Source organism: Triticum dicoccoides, chromosome 5A (genome assembly GCF_002162155.2).
Source record: "Triticum dicoccoides isolate Atlit2015 ecotype Zavitan chromosome 5A, WEW_v2.0, whole genome shotgun sequence".
Classification (NCBI taxonomy): Eukaryota; Viridiplantae; Streptophyta; class Magnoliopsida; order Poales; family Poaceae; genus Triticum; species Triticum dicoccoides.
The window spans coordinates 555000355-555024545 of NC_041388.1; the positions used below are offsets into that span (position 1 = coordinate 555000355).

The 24191-nt window shown below is 47.2% G+C and overlaps 2 pseudogenes; one reads left to right on the plus strand and one right to left on the minus strand.

Moving 5' to 3' along the window:
* Window positions 1-4236: 4236 nt before the first annotated feature.
* Window positions 4237-9366, plus strand: LOC119302770 (annotated as a pseudogene).
* A 4162-nt stretch (window positions 9367-13528) lies between these two features.
* The window catches only part of LOC119299971, an 11075-nt pseudogene continuing 412 nt past the window's right edge, over window positions 13529-24191 (minus strand).

Genomic DNA, 24191 nt, shown 5'->3' on the forward strand with positions numbered 1-24191 from the left:
GAATTGGCATCACACAACACACAACAAAAAGAACTAAAATCAAAGGATCTCTGTGATGGACGGACGGTGCTTCTTTTGTCTCAGCAGGAAGCATTTTGCCGTAGACTGCCAGGAACCGCCCAAGCGTTGGCGGTGCTACAAGGATTTTCATCTAGCCAGCCAATGCCCTGGCCCTTCGCCAAAGCCCTCCTCGCCTCAGCTGGGTTGGTCGTGGTGTGCCAGCCGACCTTGCTTCCAGGCCGGGCTTGTACGCTGAGGCTCTTTTGGCGCTGTCCCCTCGAGATCGCTTAGTTCGTCCTGCGGATTGCTGCATCTTCCCTCACACTCTTGTCAGGCAGTGTCTCCTTGCTGCTATGCTCACGGTGGGGCATCGATCTGCGGCATAGTGATCCTATACTTGATGAAGCATTGACGCCTTCTCCTCAGGTTATCGGTTCTATGGGTTGCTCTGCTTGGGGCGATGGTGTGTGGTTGACCCATGGTGCCTTGTCAGTGGGGAGGGAGGAATCCGTTGATCCAATGTGCTCGGAGGCTAAGTGCCCCGGCGACTGCTCCTCCTCTTCCATTGCTCAGTCCCCAGCACGTCCGATGCTTAGTCCAGAGGAGCTGCTTGTTTTCGACGCGGGGCGCATGATGGGGGCCTTCGGCAGGCCCGATGTTCTAGTTGAGCCTCCGGTTGGGGTGTGCGGTGTTGTTGCCAAGGCCACACAGACTAAAGCAACGCCATTATCTCTAGAGGATTCTCTCACCAAGGTTACTTGTGCACTACCACAACCTCTGCTTGGCACCCCGGCGCCTTTGCATGGGGAGAAGGATGACGGGCGACAAAGTGGGCGTCTGGAAAAGAAGAACAAGGTGTGCAACATCCTGACGTCCAAGTGCGCGGAGCACAGGTTGTTAGAGACTTTTGGTGAGCTGCCGGAGGTCAGCGAAGCAGAGGGCCCTAAGCAAAAGATGAAAGCATATCTAGACATGTATAAAAAACCGCTCTCACCGCAAGTGATCAAGGCGTTGAGGACTTTGGCAAGCATCGCAGAAAAAGTTAAAGTTGAACCTTTCAGGATGTTTTCCACTTGATAATGTTAGCACGTAATGCTTTCAGGCTGAGACGGAAGTGTCACTCGATATGTACGGTTTAATCACTGATACCATAATTAGAGCAACTCCAACAATTCCTTCAAAAATCTTCCCGATTTCACTGAATTTTAGAGGAAGTTTCCCGCAAAGTACTTTCGTCCCATCCCGTAAAACATCTGCCCCTAAATTTATTTTTATTTTATTTTTCATTAAACAAAACGAAATAATGGCCTAGGGCCCGCCAACAAGTGACACGCGTGACGGCCTTCGGCAGGGTGACAATGGCGAGGTGGAGTTCCGACGGCGGGGCAATGGGAAGGCGGCGTTTCGAAGGCATGGCGGCGGCAAGGTGGTGTTCTTGCAACGGGCAGGGCGGCGGCGACGAAGCGATGTTCCAGCGGCGACGACGAGAGGTTTCAGGTGGTTACCTTGCCGCCAAAAGTTTATGGGAAACAAAACTTCCCCTAGACCTGAAGGAAGTTGGGGTCAAGTTTACAAGATCCTGTCAATTTATTGCATGTTTACGGGGTTTTTTGGAGATGATTTTTGGCCTAAATTTTACTTTACAAATACAAGATCTGTTAGGGTTGCTCTTAGGCCGGGCCATAAAAAGACGAGAGCTCCTAGTTTTTTTTTGAGAACTAGACGAGAGCTCCTAGTTGACGCTCGTGCGTCAACCAGGTGTAGATTTGCTAAAGCCTACATGAATGGGCCCACTTCACCAACGAACTTGTTTTTTAAATATTTTTCTGTTTGGTTATTTAGTCAGTTTTTCAGTGAAAAACCAGCTATTGTTTTTCAGAAGATAGAAAATTTTATAACCTATTAAAATAGGAAAATATATTTTCAAAAAAATTATATTATATGTTTTATAAAAGTTCAATGTATATTAAAAAATTATTCACCGTGTATTAAAAATATGTTCGGTTTGTATAAAGAATGGTCATCATATGTTAAAAAATGTTCAGTGTATATAACAAAAATGTTCATCATATATAAAAATATATATTCAGTTTATGTTTTGAAGAAAATTTACCTTATGCTAAAAAAAGTTCAGCGTGCTTTTGATAAATGTTCATTGCATGCTAAAATAGGTTCAGTGTGCATTTGAAAAAGTTCACCATATACTGCAAACCTATAAAATGCAAAAATATAAAACAAAAGAAAACACAACATCTGAGAAAAGAAAACGTAAAAAACAAAATAGAAGCAGCTAGTTAAGTGGGCTGGCCCATCTGAAGGTTCCTTCAGTGAAGTCTCCCTTATATCACGCACTCGGGCGTCACCTAGGATTGACCATAAAAGACCGAGTAGAGAGGATGGCATCCGACCATGTGTGGTCCTCTCATGGGCCTATTTTTCTTTTCAGATCCTTTGCTTAGGATTGGCCATAAGCAAAGGAGATATAAGGGAGACTTCACTGACCTTGACTTCACAACCTCTGCTTGGCACACTCGTGGCAACATTCACTCTTGCACTGCAATGTTGCGAGGTGCGTATGGGCTCTTCAGAACCCTGACCTTGTTGAAGCAATAAACTGTACCACGGAGCCTGGTGTCAAATGCTAGGTTTTTGCACTAATAGAGGCGCTCCTAGACAGAGATTTTATTCAGATGCTGATTACCCTATGGGCGATCTTGTATTCCCGGCGTCAAGCTCTGCATGAACATATCTTTCAAAATCCATATGCCACGCACCATTTTATCTTCAAGTATATACACGAGCTAGAAGCATGCAAGCCCAAGACCACGAGTATAGTAATTAAGTACTGGAACTTTGATTTGAGCAAAGCCAAGATGGCTCCCTCCGCCTCATGGGATTGCCAAAATTAGGGTCGACGCCCTCAGGTACTATGGGTTTCTTCTCGGCACATTGCCGGTTGGAGCCACACCGCCTGCACGCCCACACGCTGGCAATGCATGCTGGCACGCCACGCCCTGTTGGCAAAAAAAGGAGCACTTTAGCGATTGATTTAATCCCTAAGCAAATCAAGAGCATGACAAGCACAACATGAAGCTCATACCGAAACGTAAACATGTGAGCCCGGACAAAATATAGAATCGAAACATTTATGAACACAACATAGCCGGCTAGCACATAAACAAGAAAGTAGGGGATGATCGAATCATACCCTCTAGTCGGCCACGCCGAAGCAGAGGCGGCATTAGCGACTGTGGCTTCTTCTTAGTGGCGTAGTCGAAGCCGAGGATGAAGACACGAACAAACCAGGAGGAGTCACACTAAGACGGTCCCTAAAAACCTTATCGCCCTTCTCCCGGTGAATGATCTCAAAGGACAGGGTTCCGATGTCCTGCTTTCCTGTTCGGCCGCACACGCGGTCGACATGATGAAATCGCTGGAGGCAACACCAAGCTTCGAGCAGTGGATGACTGCTAGGGCTGTGCGAGGAGGAATGAGTTGGTTCGCCATCTGGCTGGTCAACGCCTCCTATATAACAGCAAGCAGGGCGAAAATTGTCAGCGAATAGGGCATTAGGGGCAAAGAAGCCATCCACCAATGTCAAATGGCCGGGTGCCCTGTTGCGGTTGAGCACTTGATGGGCCGAAATCACTGTTCTGACCTTGTCAACGTTTATAGTCACAAACTGAACTCGACGCTAAAGTATTTCGTGATTTGACCCTTTTAGAAACGCCAGGGTCCGCGGCGTTTTCACCCAACATAGAAACGCCAAGCAAGCTAAAAGGGTCAAATCGTGAAATACTTTCACGTCGGGTTCAGTTTGTGACAATAAACACTGACAAGGTCAGAACAATGATTTCGGCCCACTTGATGACCCTTGAAATCGAGAGCACGCACTTCCGCACGCTCCGCGTCTGCAAGAACCGCTTGAATCATCGCCATCTCATCCGTGTAGTCCTCATCGTCGAACGACTCAACGTAATGCTCGTATATGTAGCCATCTCATCCGTATAGTCCTCATCGTCGAACGACTCAACGTAATGCTCGTATATGTAGCCATCTCATCCGTGTAGTCCTCATCGTCGGATGACTCATCCGGATTCATTGTGTCAAGGAAGAAGGGGACAAAAACATTAGCACATGCATTTCACCGAACACTTGCCGGACATGGTGAGTACAGTAGGGGCGGATGATACCCGTGCGGCGGACGGAGGAGAGGTGTACTACAAAAATCGTCTCGATCGAGGCGACCCACGAGGGCCGCTGGGCTGGGCAGAGATAACGTATCTTAAAGACTAGTTGCCATCGATCCTCTTAAAATGTACTAGTATGTCAGTCCATTTGCAATTTTTTTTCAGCCGATGCAGTTGAGATTCCCCATTGATAGCATTTGGTAGGGGAACCAAGCGGTTGACCATGGAGGTGTAGGCTAGGAGAAGCCAGAGGGAGGAAGGAGTGGGCTGAGAAATTTATTTTGATTGGATGAACACCAATGTGCTCTCGTCTGAAGGAACTCCACAACCACAGGTACGGTTGCGTGTCATCTTTGTTGATCTCGGCGTCTCTCTCTGTTGGTTTATAGATCCATGATGTACTCTAAGCTGGCTTTGGTTTCAGGGAGATCTAATGGAGACTCCAGTCTGCGCTTTGGTGGACGCCATGTTCAGACTTCCTGCAAAGCTCGATAGGTTACTGGTCAGTCACGGCCACATGCTGCCCCGGGGGCCGGTGGACGAGATACCTCTCATCAAGCAAGATCTTGAGAAGATTGTAGCCATCCTCCAGGAACACGGCGACTCGGGAGCAGAGGACTGTTCTATGACGGTCAATTGCCTGACCAAGGAGGTGCGCGAGCTGTCCTACGACATGGAGGACACCGTCGACCAGTATGAGCACGCCGCTGATTCCAGGAGAGGAATATTATCTCCTCGCCGCAAGAAGTACAAGATCACTCGCGGTAGGAGCAAGCCCACATCGGGGCTGCGGGAGAAGCTCAAGTGGCGTCTATGGATGGCCAACAAGATCATGGAGTTCAGTGTGCGCTCCCAGGAGGCGCTTCAGCGGTACAGCTTCTTTAACCACCTTGGTGACAATGGTAGCAGTGCTGCTGCTTCTGCTTCTACTAGATGTGATGATGCATCTTTCCGCTCTTGGCATCCCACGCCATATGGGGAGCTTGTCGGTATCGACGAAAATGTGAATAAGCTTGAAGCGTGGCTGGGTAAGGATGGAGAGCAGAAGCTCAAGGTGGTGTCTGTTGTTGGATCTGGAGGGATTGGTAAGACCACGCTTGTCAAAGAGCTGTACCGTAGAATCAGAGGGCAATTTGAGTGCCGGGCATTTGTGCGTTTGTCCCGAAAGCCTGATATCAGGAGGCTTCTCATCAGCATGCTCTCACAAATTCGGCCACACCAGCCCCCTCACACTTGGAAGGTGCATAGCCTAATTGCTGACATATCAGGGCACATCTCCAACATAGAAGGTATATATATTTTTATCTTCATTGATCATATATTCTAACATTGATTGATGTCTCCTTCAGTTGGATGATTTTATGGAGGTGGTGATGCTTGTTTGAGTTAGTTTTGTAAAGTGGATTTTTATTTCGCTGGGTTGTGAAGTGAGAAGTTGCTTTAGAATTTTCTCATTCTTTTTTATTTTGCAAGAAAACCAATGATTGTCTTACGAAGTTCAGCTGAGCCACTTCCTTCTTTCTTCTAGTCCGTTAATGATAGACTAGTCTTTTCGGCAGAATAATATCTCTGTTAATGATATAATAATAATCTTTCTGATTATTTCTGATTTGATATTTGCTATTAGGCTGACAACTATGCGAAAACTTTCCTCAGGTACTTGATCGTAATTGATGATGTATGGGCTACGCAAACATGGGATATCGTTAGCCGTGCTTTGCCGGGTGTTAATCTTTGCAGCGGCATACTTATAACTACAGAAATCAATGATGTAGCTCTGAAATGTTGTGGTTATGACTGTAAATATGTTCTCACGGTGAAACCACTTATTGACGATGATTCAAGCAAATTATTTTTCAGCACAGCTTATGGTCGTCGACTTGAATGTCCACCAGAACTTGGTGAACTTTCAAAGAGTATTATAAGAAAATGCACTGGTTTGCCACTAGCAATTGTTACTGTTGCCAGTCTTTTAAGCCGGATGCACAAACCAGAGCAATGGGATTATGTAAATAAATCCTTGGGTTATGGTTCGAGGACAAATCCTACTTCGGAGGGGATGAAACAAGTACTAAACCTTAGTTACAGCAATCTTCCTGAGCATATGAAGGCATGTGTGATGTATCTCGGTATATATCAAGAGAACTACATAATTCAGAAGGATGACTTGGTAAAGCAATGGATAGCCGAAGGTTTTATCCGTGCAACAGAAGAGAAAGACAAGGAAGAAATATCAAGGAACTATTTCAATGAGCTTATCAGTAGCAGAATGATCCAACCTGTACATATAAATGACAACGATGATGTTCTGTCATGCAGTGTGCATTATATGGTACTTGATTTTGTCTCACACAAGTCCACAGAAGAGAATTTTGTCACCACAATAGATCATTATCAGACAACTGCAAGACTAGCCGACAAGGTCCGTCGACTGTCTCTTCACTTTGGTAATGCAGAAGCAACACCACCAGCAAATATGAGCCTATCCCAAGTTCGAACTCTTGCGTTTTTTGGGGTCTTCAAGTGTTTACCTTCCATTGTCGAGTTTGGGCTTCTTCAAGTTCTAATCCTACATCTTTGTGGTGATGATGAGAGCATTTGTTTTGATCTCACTAGAATATGTGAGCTTTTTCGGCTGAGATACTTGCATGTCACATCCAATGTCACCTTAGAAGTACAACAAACCCAGATCCGAGGTCTACAATATTTGGAATCACTGAAAATAGATACAGGAGTAAGTGCAGTCCTATCAGACATTGTTCATTTGCCCAGCTTGTTGCACCTCAGTCTTCCCGTTGGGACAAATCTACCAAACCGTATTGGTCAAATGACATCCCTTTGCACACTCGGATATTTTGATCTATGTGCTACTTCAGTAGAGAATGTGCACAGCCTCGGCGAGCTGAAAAGTCTCTGGGATCTCCGGTTCACCTGTTCAACAGTGCATTCTTGTCATCTAAAGAGCAAAATGGATAGTGTGGGCTCCATTCTCGCGAAACTCAGCAACCTCAGGTCTCTAACTCTGAAGCCTTCAAGTATTCTGGATGCTGGGCCTTCCAGCATTAGCATTTCGTGTGATGGATTGAGCAGTGTACCCTCTCCTCCGGCGTTTCTTCAAAGATTTGAGTGGTCACCAAGTATTTGCACCTTCTCCAGCCTCCCCAAGTGGATCAGACATCTCGACAAGCTCTGCATCTTAAAGATTGGGATTACTGAACTAGCGTGGGAGGATGTTGATGTTCTCAGAGGATTGCCTGCGCTCACTGTTTTGTCGTTGTACGTCCGGGCAAAGCCCGTGGAAAGGATTGTCTTCAATAAGACAGGATTCTCAGCTCTGAAGTACTTCAAGCTCTGGTGCAGTGTACCTTGGCTAGAATTTGAGGTGGATGCAATGCCTAATCTCCGGAAACTGAAACTAGGTTTTGATGTCCATGGAGCAGATAAGCTTGGACCTGTTGGCATCGAGCACTTGTCAAGCCTTAAGGATATCTCAGTGAAAATTGGGGGTGTCTCTACCGATGACCCTGATAGAAGGGCTGCAGAATCGGTGTTGAGTCATGCCATAAATATGCATCCAACACGTCCCATCTCCAACATACAGTGTGTAGATGGGATGTTCACTAGTAAGGATGATAAGAATAGTGGAGTAGAGCTGCAAAAACAATATAAGATCATCGATGATGACGCAGTTGAACAGAGTGTAGTCCTTCAAATGGGCTCCAGTGAAGATGCTCAGAGCAGGTATGGACAGTGATTTTCTTCTCGTTCGTGCGATTCACTCGTTGAGTTTTATTGGAAGCTAAATGCTGGCTGTCATGCATCAGGTGTTTGGATAGGCAAAATGCGGCGGACAAGCAGGTGAGGTGGATGGATATCGGTGAGAAGACACAGGAGCTCATCCCCAACATTGAAAAGGTAATTAACGAACCATTTGGATGCCAAAGCCTTACACACGTTGCTCTCCACGAGTAATTAATTTAATCCACCGTAGTAAAATTGTTGGACGGTGCATGATTAGTTCTTCCCACATTTGGTTGTGCGTCACAGAAGGACCATGCCAAGCAGGTGAGGATGGAGGAGATCAGCTATCGGATACAGGAGCTCGTCCCCAGGATAAAAAAGGTAACGAACGAACCGTACGAGCGCCAAATGAGCCGTACCGGCACGGCTCTGCCAAGGAATTAATCCACTGTTAGTAACTTTTCCCCGTTAGGATCGCGCATCAGACGGAAGAAGCATCGCTGAGCGGGTGAGGAGGACGAAGATCAGCGAGCGGCTACGGAATCTGCAAGGGCTCGTCCCCAACATGGAGAAGGTAATTAACAAACTGTTCGAACGCCAAAGCCATACGCTGGCACGGCTCTGCGAGGAATTAATCCACTGGTAGTAAGAAATTGTTGGACTGGTTTACTTTCCGCATTTGTTTCGTGTGCGGACCTAGCAGAGTCAGACTGGTCTTGAGCTAACTGGTTTACTTGACATCGCTGCAGCAAACCAACACGTCCGACATGTTGGATATGGCTGTGGATTACATCAAGGAACTCCAGATGAAGACCAAGGTACGTACATGTACATGTGGTGATATACAGTGAGATAAGACCAGAAATGCTGATATATATCAACAACTAGATTAGCCGTGTGATCGAGGGCATTACGCCTAAATCCATCCAAATCACATACGCATACGCATGCTACTAATTTCGTTGAGCATGCAGCCCCTTTCTGTTTCTGTTGACCACTTTGAATTTTGTCGAGCTGACCACGTACGGACCTCGTCATGGCGGTCTCTTGTTGATTCCCTGAAGGCGATGAAGGAAGAAGAGGCGAATTGCACCTGCTTGCCGAGCAAGCAGAAGCACTCGCCGGCTGATGAAGCTCAACCGCCGGTGCCCGGTGCAAAGCAAGCCGACGCTGGATGAAGCATCCGCGGTACCGTACCCCTAGCTAGCTAGTCTCTTTCCTTGTTTGATTCTAGGCACCACTGGTAGTAGCACAAAATGAGTAGCATCAAGTCTGTGCCAGTGCAGGGTGGCCATCGCATGCAGAACATCAAGGGAAGCACGAAACGAGATCGATCAAGTTTGTATATGCAAGCCGTTAGCATGCGTGGGCCACATGTTCCGCCATTCTATATCCGTTGCGATGCTGTTTTGTTGCCAAGTAAATTTAATACTTCCTGCATAAAGAAATATAAGAGCGTTTAGATCAGAGGGAGTGCTACAGTACCTAGCTGCAAAAACCATTTTACACGACAGGCCAACAACCGGAGCACTCGTAAAACCGTACGCCACAAAGCAAATCCTCACGGTATTAGCGGCAGCATGACACGCTTCACGGAGAGCGTGATGATGCGCTCATAGCGTGCGGCACCTCGGGCCAGCAGGTGGCAGTCACCTACGAATACGATGGCAGCTCGGTGAACTCACTTGAAGCAATCGAGGGCAATGGTCTTTTGTTGAAGTGTATGTATGTGGATTGCCTAGCCCTTCCGCTGGACTGTCCCCTGCGGCGAGGCTGGCATCCATCGAGAGGTCCGGCCGGCCGGAAGTCATAGACTTGACGGACGACAGATTCCACGACGGCGGCCTCATGGCGGCTATCAATGATGACTGGCTCAGTTTGAGGTGCGCTCCGCCGTCGCCGCCACCGCCAGAATCGACCTCGGGGCACTTCTCGCCGCAAGCTCAGAAAACAGCCAAGCAGCTTAGGCACACAGTCAGTGATATCAGCTATTCACAGGTCAAGCAAGCGTGTCAAACCAACAAGAGAATTCAACAACTACAGGGTCCTGTCTGCGCTATGGCGGACGCCATGTTCAGGCTCCCGGAGAAGCTGGACGGGTTACTGGCCAGCCATGGCCAAACGCTGCCCCGGGGCGCGGGGGAGGAGATACCTCTCATCAAGCAAGATCTGGAGAAGATGGTCGCCATTCTCCAGGAGCACAGTGACTCCAGAGCAGAGGACCGTGTTATGACGGCCAAGTGCCTGGCCAAGGAGGTGCGCGAGCTCTCGTACGACATGGAGGACAGCGTCGACCAGTACGAGCAGGCCGCCACCACCAGCAGATGGATAGCTCCTCGCCGTAGGAAGCACACGCTCGCTCGTCATAGAGTTACACGGCTTCCAGAGAAACTCAGGTGGCGCCTATGGATGGCCAACAAGATCAGGGAGTTCAGCTTGCGCTCGCAGGGGCAGGAGGCGCTTCTTTAACCACCATGGTGACAATGACATCAGAGCTGCTTCCATTGGTGGCACTAAGTCTCGATCTAGATACATATTGAAAATGGAAGCAATTAGCTAGAGTAGCTCCGTGCAGAGCATTGTAGACATAGAATTCGCAAAATACTTACGGATCTGTATGTGACAGACACGTTGACTAAAATTATCTCACAAGCAAAACATGATCACATCTTAGTATTCTTTGGATGTTAATCACATAAATGATGTGAACTAGATTATTGACTCTAGTAAACCCTTTGGGTATAGTTCATATGACGATGTGAACTATGGGTGTTAATCACATGGTGATGTAAACTCTTAGTGTTGAATCACATGGCGATGTGAACTAGATTATTGACTCTAGTGCAAGTGGGAGACTGAAGGAAATATGCCTAGAGGCAATAATAAAGTTATTATTTATTTCCTTATATCATGATAAATGTTTATTATTCATGCTAGAATTGTATTAACCGGAAACATAATACATGTGTGAATACATAGACAAACAAAGTGTCACTAGTATGCCTCTACTTGACTAGCTCATTATCAAAGATGGTTATGTTTCCTAACCATGAACAAAGAGTTGTTATTTGATTAATGGGATCACATCATTAGGTGAATGATCTGATTGACATGACCCATTTCCATTAGCCTAGCACCCGATCGTTTAGTATGTTGCTATTGCTTTCTTCATGACTTATACATGTTCCTATGACTATGAGATTATGCAACTCCCGTTTGCCGGAGGAACACTTTGTGTGCAACCAAACGTCACAACATAAATGGGTGATTATAAAGGTGCTCTACAGGTGTCTCCAAAGGTACATGTTGGGTTGGCGTATTTCGAGATTATGATTTGTCACTTTGATTGTCGGAGAGGTATCTCTGGGCCCTCTCGGTAATGCACATCACATAAGCCTTGCAAGCATTACAACTAATAAGTTAGTTGTGAGATGATGTATTACGGAACGAGTAAAGAGACTTGCCGGTAACGAGATTGAACTAGGTATTGGATACCGACGATCGAATCTCGGGCAAGTAACATACCGATGACAAAGGGAACAACGTATGTTGTTATGCGGTCTGACCGATAAAGATCTTCGTAGAATATGTAGGAGCCAATATGGGCATTCAGGTCCCGCTATTGGTTATTGACCGGAGATTTGTCTCAGTCATGTCTACATTGTTCTCGAACCGTAGGGTCCGCACGCTTAACGTTACGATGACAGTTATTATGAGTTTATGCATTTTGATGTACCGAAGTTAGTTCGGAGTCCCGGATGTGATCACGGACATGACGAGGAGTTTCGAAATGGTCGAGACATAAAGATTGATATATTGGACGACTATATTCGAACACCGGAAGGGTTCCGGGAAAGTTTCGGATAAAACCGGAGCACCGAGGGGTTACCGGAACCCCCCGGGGGGTTAATGGGCCTTATGGGCTTAATGTGGAGAAGAGGAAGGGGCTGCCAGGGCAGGCCGCACGCCCCCTCTCCCCCTAGTCCGAATTGGACAAGGAGGGAGGGGCGGTGCCCCCCCTTTCCTTCTCTCCCTCCACCTCTCCTAGTTGGACAAGGAACGGGAGGGGAGTCCTACTCCCGGTAGGAGTAGGACTCCTCCTGCGCGCCTCCTCTAGGCCGGCCGCACCCCCCCTTGGATCCTTTATATACGGAGGCAGGGGGGCACCCTAGAACACACAAGTTGATCTTCGTGATCGTTCCTTAGCCGTGTGCGGTGCCCCCTTCCATCATATTCCACCTCGGTCATATCGTAGTAGTGCTTAGGCGAAGCCCTGCGTCGGTAGAACATCATCATCGTCACCACGTCGTTGTGCTGACGAAACTCATCCCCGAAGCTTTGCTGGATCGGAGCCCGGGGAGCGTCATCGAGCTGTACGTGTGCCAAGAACTCGGAGGTGCCGGAGTAACGGTGCTTGGATCGGTCGGATCGGAAGACGTACGACTACTTCCTCTACGTTGCGTCAACGCTTCCGTTGCGGTTTACAAGGGTACATAGACAACTCTCTCCCCTCTCGTTGCTATGCATCATCATGATCTTGCGTGTGCGTAGGAATTTTTTTGAAATTACTACGAAACCCAACACGGAGCGCCGCCACCGCCCGACCCGAGAGTCAGAGTTTCCCCTAGAGCAACACGACGGGCAATGATGGCCGCGACGACGCCTTCAGGAAGGGAGCGAGCTTCGCCGCCGCCGGTCCGTCCGAAGATAGGACAGGTTTTCACCCCGGCCCATACTCACCGCCACCGAACGTCACACCCCGGCAACCATGCCGCCCACACGACCATGGTCACTGGGCAGCGCCAAGGCACGGGCTTTGCCCATGAGCACCGCGACACCACCTCCAGGGCCGCCACCCCGGAATCCAAGACCTCGACGCCACCTCACCAGTTACCCAGCGCCACGCCACCTATAGAGATGGGTGGAAAGGCCCCGCCTTTCACACCCCTGAGCTGCCCCCAACTGGCCGCCATCGGCCCGTCCTGCTGCCGGGCGCGAGACTAGCGCGGTCCTGCCGCCGGGCGCGAGACGGGGGCAGTCCTGCTGCCGGGCGCGAGACAGGCGCGGTCCTGCTGCCGGGCGCGAGACGGGCGATGTACCACAGCTGAGAAAAGCCCAGTCCTTCGACGGAAGTGGTGCGTGGGTGACCGGGAGAGGAATCGAAGGTCGCCGCACGCCGCCTATGGTCGAACCGACGCCGAAACATGTCAGCCGCCGCAGCCGACATGCCAAGCTACCATGGATCCTTCCACGGCCGGAGCAGCAGCCACCCCAGGCCACTGCCCATCCCGCGCTGCCCGCCGGACTCCAGCCGTTGAGTCCGTCGGCCACGCAGCCACCAGATCGGCCACCACACCTGCGCCGCCACCGCCACCACACACGCGCCGCCATGCCCTGGCCAGAGCCGGCCAGCATCCGCGACCAGGACGCGCTCCGGCCACCGCCCTGCGCCACCAGCCGGGTCCCCGGCGACAAATCCATTCGGATCTGGCCGGAACCTGGCTCGCCCGCAACCACCAGCACCGCCGCCGCCGCGTCAGAACCGCCACCCACCGCAGCCACGAAGGCCGCACCTTGAGCAGGATTCGCCGCCGCCTTCAGCCGCCGCTGCCACCAGCCAGCAGGACGACGGCCTCCAGCCCACGCCGCCACAGCCCGCGCCGCCCGGCGGCCAGATCTGGCCGTTGCAACCCGGGCACGCCCCGCCGTCGCAGTGCCCGCCACGCAGGCTGCACCAGCGCGCCGCCGCCGCCAGAACACGGAGCCGCCACACCCGCACAACGCCGCGCCGTCGCGCCCACCGCCGCGCGACGCACCGGCCCGAAGAAGCACGCCCGCGCAGCCCTCTTGAGCAGGAGGACGCCAGCGCCCCGCCGCCGCCGGCACCGGTCGGGCTTTGCCCGGCCGTGCCCTCTGGCGGCGGCGGAGCAGGGGAAGAGGAGGAGGAGGGGGGCGCTCGACGGGATCTGGTCGCCCTCCCCGTCGCCTCGCGGGGGCGACGCGGGAGGGGTTGGGAGGGGTCTCTCAATTAAGTTGTGTGCTTGTCTCAGGCTCAATCACCTACATTAACAACCAGCAAGCATGAACTCAGTCTCACAGCATCCTTCCATTAGTTTAACATATATCTTCTGAAGTAGGAAAATGACAGTTCAAAAATAGTCCTGATTTAAGCAAAGGTCAAGTCAAATATCTAGGAATAGTGAGTAACTACTTTACCATGGAACATCAACTATTCTTATGAATATATATTCTGGAAACTCAAATCAATCTAACTGACCCCACTTTAAGCAATACACGAGAACTTGCCCCTGCGTCGCTCTCCCAGGAGCGGCACGGGCGGAGCCTTTGCTCGCCGGCACAACCGCTCCCCTCCTGCCCTCCTCCCCTCGCCGCGGCCTGGGAGCGACGCCGGTCAAAGTCCAGCGGGCAGCGGCGGTGGTGGGGTCGTTTGACTCGCGTGCCCAGGCGGATATGGCCTACTGCCTTTCCTTGTGCGCGCGGTCTACGTTGGCTCCTCTGGAGGCTGGCGTGGCGGCCAGTGCTCGCGCGACCCGCAATCTGGGCGGCGGCCCAGAGCTTCACGGGTGAGGTGGCGGCGGTGAAGCAAGCGTGTTCGTGCAGGCGTGGTGATGGCTGCGGTGTTGGGCGCGGCGGGGCTCATATGTCGGTGGCTGCAGTGCTAGGCGCGACGGATCTGGGGTCCATTGCGCAGATCTAGCACTGGTGGATGGTGCTCCCGGATGCGGCTCTGGACGGATGACAGTGCTTCTATGCTCGGAGGTGCGACGGGAGGTGCGTGAACGCCGGGGCGGTGGCTCTGCAGGGATGGTGGCAGCAGTGGCAACGACTGTTGCAGTGGCGTGGAGCTCATTATGGCATGGGGTGATGTGAGTTGATTCATGCGGTGGTGGCTGGCGGCAGGTGGTGGAGGTGTTCTCCGGCGGTCCGGACGCCCTCGGGTGCTCTATTTCTGCATATCTTGTCTGAGTGATGAGGAGCTCCGACGAAAGCATTGCTCTAACCGTGGTCAGGCCAGCGACGGCGGCGCCTACGTGCGTCATCTACCTTCTTGGAGGTGTCGTTGTGGAACTCCTTCGTCATGAGGGATTTGGCTCTCCAGATGAAAATCTTGGCTCCGGTTCTCCTAAGCGGGCGGTGGCGACGTCTATGTCATGACCTCCTTGGAGGCGTCATTTTTGAAGAGTTAGTTGTGGCCGTTTCGTGGGATCTCTCTACTGCCAGGGTCAGTGGATGCCAGGGGAGCGGCTCCGGGATTCTGTGCCGAAACGGCGGTCTCGGGATGCAGTGCGGGGACGACTCCATGAGGAAGGGCAGCTACTCAACATGGCTTGGGTGGCGATCTTGAGCCGAGAGGGTGACAAGGTCTTCGGCTCGGTCTATGCATTCCTGTAGGGACGGTGATAAAGACCCGACTAGATGCGAGTCATTCGTCGGCCCGATCTTTCACGGTACTAGCAGCAACAACAAGAAATTCCGGTCGAGCAAAGATACAAGACCGTAATATCAAAAACTGGCGTCGAGCAGACGGAATCAACTCCACGCGTAGCAGCGACAAAATCCGTCACGGATCAGCAAAAGCAAACACGATATTTGGTATCCCCAGACATGAGATGTTTTCTGACTATTATTCAACTCACGACAAAACAAAACTTGACCCTTTACACGGCCAGATCGGCCAGTATTTAAGGAGCACGCAGGCTCTAGTTCCTAAACCGACTCTAACCTTCCGTACTCCACGTAACAAACCATATCTCTTTTTCTAGTCAAACCTGAAACCCAAGTACTAGTAGGACTCTCTTTTATCTCAACTAATTAATCTCACTTAATTAACTATTCGGCCAACCGATCACCTAAAAAAAACTTGGACTACGTACTAGTGCTAGATGGAGCCCATACAAAAAATATTCAGTACGGAACTTTCTATGCAACACACGGAGTTCTGAACGTTGGTCTGACTTCATCTGGTTTTGCTTCTGGTGATGGTATTTTAAGTGCAATTGTACCCACCATTAAAATATTAGAATTTGTAGCTGGATCAATCTTTGCAAATGCAGTAGTGGACACATCATCCCCTCCCCCTTGAAACAAAACCGTCCTCGGTTTTGCTGTAGATTTGATAACCTCCTTTTTCAGAAAAACATTTGCACCCACCCTGATTTCTCCAGCAAACATCGACCGTAGCACACGTCGTCTTTCGGCATCCCAAAAGGAGTATGTGTTGGACCGGCCTTCATGTGTGGCACGGCGGTCATATTGTCATGGCCTTCCCAACAATAACTGGCATGCATCCATCGGCAAAACATCACAAATCACTGTATCGGCATACTCACCAACCGAAAAACTAGTCGGACCTTCTGAGTAACTTTCAATTTGCCCGGTTGATATAACCATTCAACACAGTGTGGTTGTGGATGCTTTCAAGTAGGCAATGCTAAAGCATCTACCAAGTCCTTGCTCACCGCGTTGGTGTAGCTTCCTCCATCTATGATCAACTTGCAATTAATGTTATTGATTTTGCATTGAGTTTGAAAAATATTCCATCGCTGCCCCTTATCCTCAATGCGATCTTCTTGCACCCGTTGCACCATCAAAGACGGATATGATTCAGGAGCTTCAAAACTCGCAACCACATCTTCAACATCTTCAGATTTTTCACCAGAAGTGTCAGAAACTGCCTCTTCATCACTAGCGGATGCATAGCCATCTCTCGTGAGCAACACTCTTTTCTCATTAGGACATTCACGCTTCATATGTCCCCTTCCTCCACACTTGAAACACTCTATGTCACTAGTGCGTCCGGTCGACCGTGCACTAGAATCAACCATTGACAGTCCTGATTTTGAAGCATCCTTTTGCACGGAACCATGAGAGCGATTTGATGATGTCGCCCTGGAGCTAGGACCGACATCCTCACTCTTATACTGCGAGCGTCGCCATGTGTTCAAAGTGGTAGTGGGAACAATGTTGACTTGGCGTCGCTTAATCTGTTGTTCCGCACGCACAGCTTGGTGCACAAGATCTTGTATGTTGTAGTAGACCACCATCTCAACACGATCCTGCACCTCGATATTTAGCCCGTTAAAGAAACGAGCCATAGTCGCCTCCGGATCCTCCGTTGTCCTTGTACGTATCATAAGCAATTCCATCTCCTTGTAATATTCATCAACACTCATATTACCTTGAGAGAGCCGCTGCAACTTGTTGTACATATCTCTTTTATAGTGCTCAGGAACAAAACGTCGCCTCATGAATTCTTTCATACCTCGCCAAGTCGTCGGCCGATGTCTTGAACGACAAATTTGATTCCACCAAATTAGCGCGTATCCGGTGAACTCAATTCCAGCAAGTTGAACTTTCTTCTCCTCGCTATAATGATGGGCATCAAAAATTTGATCAACACGCATCTCCCACTCCAAATAGCCTTCTGGTTCGCACTTGCCGGAGAACGAAGGGATTGAAATTTTTATGCTCCCAATTCCATCATCCAAAGGCACACGCACAGCTTGACCAACTCGGTCATGCACTCCACCACGAACGGATGTTTCGGGACGAGGCTCATAGTGTCGTGGTCGTGGCGCGTACCCCGCATGGTCAATGCCATCATCGAAACCATCATCTCCAGCATGAGGGTGTGCCGCCAAACGGCGATCATGCACGCCGGTATGTCCATCGCGAGCTGGTGGTGCATAATGCAGTGGAGCAGCCGGAGCAGTCTGTGGTGGTGCAGAATTCGATGCCGGCATATTGATGATGTCTGCCAAACCATCAAACCGAGTGATCAGGACATCTATCATTTTGCCGAGCGCATCATGACATTGCTTGATGTAGTTGCATGTGTGGTCAAAACCATCCCGAATATTTTGAGGAATATCATCCGCGTACACTGGACGTACAATTTCCTGAGAATTAGCAACAACCTCGTCTTCCTTGTTGACCGAGGTCGACATCTTGATCAACACAATACCGTGAACAACCTTAGCTCTGAATACCACTTGATAAAGACCCGACTAGATGCGAGTCATTCGTCGGCCCGATCTTTCACGGTACTAGCAGCAACAACAAGAAATTCCGGTCGAGCAAAGATACAAGACCGTAATATCAAAAACTGGCGTCGAGCAGACGGAATCAACTCCACGCGTAGCAGCGACAAAATCCGTCACGGATCAGCAAAAGCAAACACGATATTTGGTATCCCCAGACATGAGATGTTTTCTGACTATTATTCAACTCACGACAAAACAAAACTTGACCCTTTACACGGCCAGATCGGCCAGTATTTAAGGAGCACGCAGGCTCTAGTTCCTAAACCGACTCTAACCTTCCGTACTCCACGTAACAAACCATATCTCTTTTCCTAGTCAAACCTGAAACCCAAGTACTAGTAGGACTCTCTTTTATCTCAATTAATTAATCTCACCTAATTAACTATTCGGCCAACCGATCACCTAAAAAAAACTTGGACTACGTGCTAGTGCTAGATAGAGCCCATACAAAAAATATTCAGTACGGAACTTTCTATGCAACACACGGAGTTCTGAACGTTGGTCTGACTTCATCTGGTTTTGCTTCTGGTGATGGTATTTTAAGTGCAATTGTACCCACCATTAAAATATTAGAATTTGTAGCTGGATCAATCTTTGCAAATGCAGTAGTGGACACATCACGATATGTCAGGGCGGCGGCCCGAAATTGGTACGGCGGCCGTGGTCTGCAAGCAGTCATCCTGTACAATGTGGGTTGCGGCTAGCTGGGTCATGCGGCTTTGTAGCTCATGGGTGAGCGGTGGGACGTCGGGGCAGCGGCCCCGGAAGGTGGTGTTGGTTGATTGCGCGGGGCACAATGGAATGATGGATGTCGGGGCGGCGGCTCCGAGATTTGGCTCTTTTTGTACTCTCTTTTGGTATGATTGAATCTTGTAAACGCTGTCATAATTAATTGAGCGCTCTGTGCATCAATCGATGCAGGGGCCGGGGGTGTTACCCCCTAAAAAAATAGTCCTGATTTAAGCAAAGGCAAGATCAAATATTTAGTGTGAACATTTAGTCACGATATGGAATGCATATTAGTTACTTTTCCTGCCACCTTATGTGAGGAAGCCATCCTTCTACAAATATTCCAAAATAAAAACCAACTAATCTGTGAACAATTCATTGTTCTGATAACTAGTAATATAGTATGGCTGCAAGAATAACTTAAGTCATCACAATTTCTGCTGTGCATCTGATGTATCAGAATTCACCTGTCCAAAGAAGTACAGTGCGGCATGGTAGTCCTCCTTTGCAAATGCCGCCCTCCCTCATGACTTCAAAGCAGTTATCTTTCCTTCCACATGAACTGGATCCTGAAGACAGTGGCACAGCCACAGCAAATATCAAATTCAATCAGCACCAGTATTGCAGTTGGAAAGTGTAAATAAAAATCTCTTTGGCCTAAATTCCTTAGTTTAGAATCACTAATATTTATTTCCACTTCAGATTGACAAATTCCAGAAGGGGAAGTGATGTGCAACAAACATAACAAAAAATTGTTCTGAATCCTTGCTGTTAAATAAAATTAGCAAGTTGAACCTCCCAAATGTGAGGGCATTATTTTAAATTTGTTGAATGGTACCAAGAAATAAATATATAGTTTTATGAAAATTTGGATTATGCGGTATGAGACTTAATACAACCATTGTAGCCCTTATGCTTTTAGAATATACTCTCTATTTTGATATACAGGTTGTTATGTATTTAGGCACACTTCCCAAATCTACTGATTTCATACTTATAATAAAAATAGATTAGATTACGAGCCCAATGTTTGCCTTTTGTGAGAATTTCAAATTTATCTCCATTTTTATCTTATTATACTTTTGCGATGTAATTGATATATGTGAGAATTCCTAGATTATGGTAGATTAACAGGCTCATAAATAGTTAATCAATAAAAACAGGCAACTTGTGATTTCTAATAAAGTTATACCTGTGTGTACATTTCAAACTTTTCTCTTATAAAATTAAGACAAGGTGAATAGTCCATCGTTGATCAATGTCGATCTTAGCTTCAACTTCTAATAAGGCACGGGGGGCACGGAATTGCGGATCAACTCTAGCATGTAGTTAGATACCTTTTGTGTTAGCCCATGTTTTTGGCGTGAATCCTAGCAATTGGGACTATTTCATAAAGAATAAGGTTTCCTGCCTTCATCACTCTGCATTGGTCCACCATAAGGACCAATTGGTTCTCACAACTTGTGTATTTTTTTGTAGTTTAGTGACGGAGCATTTGTTTGGCAGCCTGAGTTTTAACGGGATCTTAGGGACCCAATCCTTGAGATGGGAGGCTCATGTGGCTTTTCAATCAAGGCAGGTTAGCCTAGCTCTTGCGGGTTTTATCTTCTATAGTTTAATCACCAGAGATATGGACAAATACCAAGATGAGTAGGAAGAATCTAGTGACATTGACTTCAAGCGACCTTGATGCAGCATTCAGTTTAACCGAAGACATTTGTTTTTTCCATTTGCATTAGTTTGTTTCGGTAAAAAAAATTGTGTAGGCACTGCTCTTAGAATCATGTCATTTCTGTAGGTTTACATTTTATGTACATATGTCAAGAGGAATATTAAAAATTATAGTATTTTCATGCCAACTATTTTTTATTTCATTTTAGCAATGTGGAATGTTTATATATTTTAATAGGAAGAGTTAAACAAGTCTGGTTTTACGTTTTATTGGATGACAAGTATTAATGAATAAAGATACGATACACTATTCTTTAGTATAGTACTGAGGCTGAATCATTTTAGAAAAAGAACAAGAGGTGCATGCAAACTGAGGATAATATTGTAAGAAATAGCTTTCCTAACCTTTTACCCTAGTACGTTAATAATACTAACTTTTCTTTTTTATAGTCATTGATATATATGTACAAATCCGAGAAATACTTTCAAGCTGATGATGTGCTGAACATATCCCAGTGTAGTTCTGTTGGACATAAATAACTTGATATGAATATGCAGCCAATACCATGCGTGTGTTGTCATCTATAAATATAGCTCCTAGGTCATATTTGACACAGGTGACAGAGACATTCATTAATTACAGAGATCGGGACATTAAATAATTCTGATAATGTGGTGCTTGTTGAACCCTTTATTGTGTTTTTAATCTCTAGTACTAAAAGGCTGGTTGGTGTTTGTACGTCCTCAACTGTGGTTTCCCCCTCCCCCTCCCCCCCTGCATTCAGATAATCTAAACCAAACTGGTGCTTTCCTTTCCTTTCTTTGTCCTACTTGAAACCATGGTCTGCATTAACTCAATCAAATCTTAACAAAACCATGTCTTGTATTAACTCAATCAAATCAATAAAATCTTACCAAAACTCAAACTAAAAAAAAAAATCTTACCTTCCTTTACCCATATCCAAATCAAACCAAATCTTATCAAAATCTCAACTGAATCAAAACTTTCATTGCATTCACCTCATACTCGAATAAAAGTAAATCTGACCAAAATCTAGAATATGGTAGGTGTAAGATATGTCGGATACGTTTAGTGTTGAACCACTAGAATATGTATGTCACTTTGCAACAAACAGGCAATTAGCTAGTATATAACAGATGTCATGTCCAATTTGATTAAATAATTCTATTAATGTATAAAATTCCCTTGTTGTAATACCTTCCTTGCTGAGTTTAACTGCTTAACAATGACAGTATGGTTTTTACTATTAGTTGAATTTATCAAGAAAGCAGGTTTGTAGAGTGAACAAACACATGGACGTGCCACACACACACACACACACACACACATGGACGTGGAAAACAGAAAGGACCAAGGATACAGTGATGAAGGGATACTATTCAAGGGCACAACCAAAGCTCACGAGTTTGCACTCAAACTTATGGGTTCGTTTTTTAGAACCATAAACTATCACTGACAACATACGTAAGTAATTGTTGTGCTCTGAATAGAAAAAAACTACAAGTTATTTATACTTCAATGTTTTTTTAGAAAGGAGGATCACCCCCGGCCTCTGCATCTGGCCGATGCATGCGGCCACTTTATTAATTATTTACACAAGACCTTACAAAGTTATTTATACTTCAATGTAGTAAGAAAACTTATGCAAGCCCGAAGCTAGATATATATGTTAGTTATTTGTGCATGCATATAACCTTACAGCTTATAAGTGGAGATTCCATCGTTCTAATTATCCCATCAACAGTCCAATATGGCAGAGATGGAACATAATTCGTGTTGGAAAACATAATTTCGACAAGGTCACGTCGACCGCCCTTTGCTGCTAACTTGATTGGAATTTCCCCACCCTATATTACAACAAAAGGACAGGGAGATATAATATAATCCAGCATGAATAGAAGGGATCATAACACTACGTACATCCCAATTAAAAAGAATAGAAAACATTGTGAAAATAGAAAGAGATATTCCTACTTTACATCCCAATTAAAGGCAGTATAAGGTATTGTCAAATGAATAGAACAAACTAATCGATAGTAAAACAACATCATCTTATGTTCTTGTCAGCAAGGTCAAGTAGTACAAATCACCCTACAGTGGCATAGATAAACCGTCAACAGTAGATCTAATCAGTAGTTCAGTACTACTAATCATGTGGTATGATACTTCATTATGCCAAACCATGGCACAGATACCTATATATCACTACAGCTGCAAACCAAAACATATGCACAATTCAAATTAATCATTATCTTGGGCTTCAAACTTTGAAATGTGAATTTTTCAAAATCAGGCTCCATGGAGCCCAAGATCCAAAAGCAATTTCCACAGTATTATACCATTTGAGCCTCAAGTAATTCTGGACAGAGGAAGTAGTACTTTAAATTGACAACTTAATTTATACAAAGCTCTTCTCTCTATCTCGGCCTTTGGTTCAGATAACCACTCAAGACTCAGCCATGGGATATGCAAGAGGCTAGATTACACATAAGTTACCCAATACAGAAAAGCAAACAAACATAAGAGTCGCACTAACCTCGGCGGGAATATTAGGGTCTGCCCCAGCCTCAAGCAAGAACTTGACAATATCTGTCCAGCCAGCTTTCACTGCATATGTTAGAGGAGTCGGCCCGCGATAAGAGTTACCGTCGGCATCAGCACCAGCCTATTATTTTCCAAATGCATAACCGAAAGTAAGCAAATGTTAACGCAGTAAACTATATGCATGAGACTGTAAGATCAACCAAAGTAGCAAGACTCTGCTTTGCCGGCCTGCATTATCTATATTAGTACTGAAGTTTGGACAGGGACAAAGAAATACTCAAGTTAAGGTGTGGATGAGTTACTGGACCTCAATCAGTAGCCTCATGCATTTGAGGGACTTCTCACAGCATGCCAGCATGAGTGGTGTTACATTATCATCCATAATTACGTTGGGCTGTTTTTCCGAATGAGGGGAAAAACCAGTCAGATCTCAGATGGCAGAATTAATAATAATGAAAAGAAACTGCCTACCAAGAGAATTCTGCCGCAAGATTCGGAAATATGCATGAAATTCGGCTATACTGATTACTGAGTTCAGAAACATACATCAGCACCATGCTCCAGCAGAATCTTCAAAGCCTGATGCTGGCCCATCGAAGCAGCCGCGTGCAATGGCGTGCCAGCAAAAACGCTGAGCATAATGTCTACGGGAATTCCCTGGGATAGCAACAGCTCTAAAGGCACGCATAGCCCTGGTGTGGTGGCGCAACAGATTACGATCAGAAGTAGGAGTAGATCTTTTGCAGGTAAGATAAGATCTTCCTCGAATATCTTAGACTGAAGACTAGAGTGAGGCAAAATCACCTCTGCCAGCTGCAATGTGCAGCATCGTCAAGCCTTGGGCAGTCGCCTATTTCGGGTTAGCGCCATGATCGATAAGGTACTTCATAATCTGTGCGTTCCCGGCGTATAGAGCGCAGTTCAAAGGTGTCTTACCTGCAAGAAAAGAAAAGAGATGAAATGAGATCCGATAATACTGACATGCACAGACAAACATGTTACCAATCTGCCATGCATCCATCGATAGCACCAACTCTCACAGCACGCACCTGTGGTGGTCGCTGAGGTGACACCAAGCCTTACTTCCTCTATCAAGAACTTGCAGCACTCCAGGCAACCCTTGTCGGCAGCCAGATGCAGCGCGCTAGCCCCTTCCACGTCCTTGGCTCCTCGCAAGTCCGTCCGCTCCGCCATTTCTATCAAGGAGAGCATTATTGTAAGCAGAGAGAG